At 33.5% G+C, this 4,226-nt stretch overlaps 1 pseudogene; it reads left to right on the forward strand.

Annotated features, from left to right (window-relative positions):
* Positions 1-3,851: 3,851 nt before the first annotated feature.
* LOC126026550 (uncharacterized) lies at positions 3,852-3,981 on the forward strand (annotated as a pseudogene).
* Positions 3,982-4,226: the final 245 nt, after the last annotated feature.

Genomic DNA, 4,226 nt, shown 5'->3' on the forward strand with positions numbered 1-4,226 from the left:
TTAGGGGCAATATTTTCTAAGACAATCAAATGGAAATCCTGAAACAACTGAAGTGCAAGTTAACATGTGTATCTCTGCAACTTGCCTTGTAACTCTCATGTATCTCCAGTGATTTCAGGTTCTCATGTGCTATGCTGCTGCACCATCCTAAGCTGGGGTCACTGTGAGATTCTGATGAGAACATATACCTGGAGAACAACATAGAATGCTACTGGCCAAAGACAAGCAAAAATGATTAGATGCCATCAATCAAGATGGGCTCCATCTGGGTAGTGGAGAAACATGGCAAGGCCAATGCTCTTACGACACAACCACTAATATTATCAGATTCTTGCACTCCAACTTGGTTTAATCATCTGATTTTACAGACCTTTCCAAACTATCCATTTTAGATTTTTCAAGTCAAAACTAATTTGACCATACTCAAAATAGAACGATGCTTAAACCTGTTCATTAATGGAAAGTCCATTTAAACTTGCAGCTGTGCAATTCCAAGATAAATTCTGATTTTGAAACATCACTGGCAAATCTGAAAATAAATTAAGAAAAAGTGAAGCAATGGAAAACGGTCTGGCTCACTGTATCAAGCAGAAGTTTTTTCCAATCCTAACATGTGTTTTAGAGTTTTCTTTTATGAGGTTGAAGGATCATTCCACTACTGTCATAGAGAAACACTTTATATGCAAAATAAAATAGTCTAAAAATATTTTATTTATATTCACATTTTTTAAGAAATGGGAAACATATAAAAATTGGTTCTCATCTACAATGTCTTTGTCTAATACTTTGAAGACTCTCATCTGCCTTGGAAATGTCATTTGATCCACTTTTCCTGTAGAACCTGCAATATGAATAATTCAGCTAAAAAGAAATTGTCACTATATTGTGAAATGACATCTAGATGTCTATTTTACCTATAAAATTTCAAATCAAAATGGTACTAAAAAAACAAGGAAAGAAATTTTTTTAACTTATATAATCAACTTTCTCTCATTTCTAATAAATAATGCATTATGATGCCAGAAAAGCACAGATCTTTAAGGAAAATTTATTTCCTAAAAACTATCTAAACATAAATTTTTTATTTTATTTTTTATATGGGAAAGAGATGTCCATTATAAAATGTAAGAGGTAGGTAAGGGAACCAAAGGAGGCAATTTAGAAATTAGAGCACTATCTCATTTCAAATAATTGCAATTTATTTTTTCTCAAATTTAAAAAAATTTACAACTCATTTATTTTTCATGTCTTCCAACTAACTAGTAGGCATAGTGGAGGGTCTTGGACTCTTTGGTATGTGTGTTGGGTAAGGGTGGGTGGGGATTGTTTGTAGTAATCTTGTACATCGGCATCAAAAACATTAATACTATTATAACCATGCTACTATAATATTAACTATAATAATAGGAATAAAAAATAATAAAATTAATAAATATATTTTCCTCATTCATCACCATCGCACAAACCTTTGATAATTTTATAACAGCAGCGATATCATCTTCACTGAGGATTTTTACCAACTATTTTTATACTGAGAAAAACTACCACCTATCTCTTAGAAGCACAGAGAAAATTGCTGCTTTAAGTACCTGCATCTCATCTGGGAAAGTATTTTCTACAGTCAGTTGGCTCCAAGTTTTCTATATTCAGAGCCTTTCCTGGAGTACACAAGTCACTGTGTGCAGACTGAAGTGTAATGGTGGGGGAAAATTTTTTCTCCTCAGAATAAACCTTGAGAACTTGAGAGGAAATTCCAAGTGAGACTGCTACTAAGTATAGGATGTATTTGAAAGGTACATGTAGGTTCAAAATAACAGTAATATGAACAACTTTGTAAGCCACCATGTTTAAATAAAGTTTAAAAACATTTAGAGTAAGTCTTGAAAGATCATTTTATTAATATTGAAATGAAAAATTATATACACGAGAAATGAAAGTCATTTATAAGGGTAAACTTCTTTTATTTCTAATTATCCCTTATCAAAAACCAGAATATTTCAGAAAACAGTACAATAACAAAAATGTGTCTGATTACACTTTAGGTAGTATATGAAAAGTAATGAAAAGAGAATCCCATATTCCTTATCTATTACCCACATTGACAATGCACATAAACCATCACTTTAATCATTAGTCTTATTACATAACTAATAACCTTGTTTTCTGATATCATGTTAAATTTTGCTTATTCATATCCTAATATCTAGGGAAGTATTAATTATAAGAGAAAGAGGAGCTAGGAAAAATAATCATTTAACCTAGTCAAGTAACTTATGGGGTGCGGCTACAATTGAATAACTGATGGAGGACTTCAAGCTTTTTTTTTAACTCAAAAAAACCTTTTTTTGTTTAACTCAAAATTACATTATTCTAATTTAATAAATACCATTGTTCTGGATTCCACTTTTTTTTATTAAACCACCATGAAATACAGTCAGTAAGTTCTTGATAGTTGCATTACAGTCATACAATGTTCCAACATCCATCCCTTCACCAGTGGTAGCCCTCAATTTCCCCAGCTACTCTCCTGTCTCCTACCTCACCCCACTCCTAGCTTACCTCCTTGACAGACACTTTTCTTCATTCTTTTTTTCTCTCTTTCTCTCCACTTTTCCTTTTTGGCACTCTGGTTTGTGATACTGTTAATGAAGGGGTATCATGTCTATCACTTTACTTCCTTTCAGTTTCTAGTTCTTGTCCAGAGAGATCATTTCCAGCTATGTTGTCCTCGTGGTCCCTTCTCTGCCCTAACTGCACTGCCCCACCTCCATCATTTCCGTAGTCTTTAGGTAGTATCTTTATACTATGAGCAAATCTTTTTTTATATCCTGAGGGGAGTAGTCTGGTTAATTCATAATCTTTACAAACAAAGGAGTCAAGGAAGTTTTCAGATTTTTTTTTATCATGAATTAAATTTCTTCTATCTTCCCAACACCATCATGGTTTCTCTTATAAAGCTCTGAGTTGGTAAGAGGACTGTGACCTCCACACCATTTCTCTGCATTTATTACACACTTGGGAATAGAATGAGCAAGGATTTATGACTCATTGCAGCTGGACAGTAAATGAAGAAGGTTGTTCCACTCATTCCTACTGGGAATTATTAAAGATTTCAGGAAAAAAAAAAAAGAAATGTGACCTATATTTTTCTTAACTCTAACATCTCAGTTTAACAAAATGCTATCCTTCTAAATCAGCTGTTTCTATATAGAATACTTTATATACTCATTAAAAAAATAAATGTTCAGAGCCGGAGAGATAGCATGGAGGAAAGGCATTTCCCTTGCATGCAGAAAGTCGATGGTTTGAATCCCAGCATCCCATATGGTCTCCCAACCCAGCCAGGAGCGATTTCTGAGCATAGAGCCAGGAGTAACCCCTGAGCACTGCAGGGTGTGACCCAAAAACCAAAAAAAAAAAAAAAAAAAAAAAAAAAAAAGGTTCAATCCATGGAGTGATATGTGTCAAATTATTCATTATTAAAAACATGAAAACAACACATAACCAGTCTTTTATTTTTTATTATTTATTTATTTATTTATTTTTGTTTTTGGGTCACACCCGGCAGCGCCCAGGAGTTACTCCTGGCTCTATGCTCAGGAATCACTCCTGGCAGGCTCGGGGGACCATATGGGATGCCAAGGTTCGAACCAAAGACCATCTGCATGTAAGGCAAATGCCTTACCTCCATGCTATCTCTCCGGCCCAATACCAGTCTTTTAAATTCATAAAAGTTAAACCTAGAAAATAAGCATGAAAATGCATGACTATTTCAGGTATCATATCTGAGTCAAAATGTTTTTAGAGTCTACAGAAAATTTTATAGTTTTCTTTTTGTTAAGAGTAATATTAGCTTTGCACAGTGGCAGTATCGTAGCCAATGAGGCACAATAATTGCTAATTGAAAACTTTTCCCAATACCCCACCATGACGACTTGAAATATAGTCAGCATTGGCAATTTTTGACAGTCTCTACGGAGACTGAAAAAAAAAGAGTAATATTAAGTTAGAGTTATTCAACTAATTTAGTCTGTGACCAAAAATGTGGAGGACTAAGCCAATCTATGGTGACTAGTTACTTTAAAAAAATGAGATGAGAGTAGAAACAAGAGAATATTTCACATGTATTATTAAATAAGAATCATGATTCCACATAAATGTGAATGATAACCCTTTAAAATATGCACAAAATGTAGCCCTAATTATTAAGAAAGTTCTCCTTTATA

The sequence above is a fragment of the Suncus etruscus genome, chromosome 13, assembly GCF_024139225.1.
Source record: "Suncus etruscus isolate mSunEtr1 chromosome 13, mSunEtr1.pri.cur, whole genome shotgun sequence".
Lineage (NCBI taxonomy): Eukaryota > Metazoa > Chordata > Mammalia > Eulipotyphla > Soricidae > Suncus > Suncus etruscus.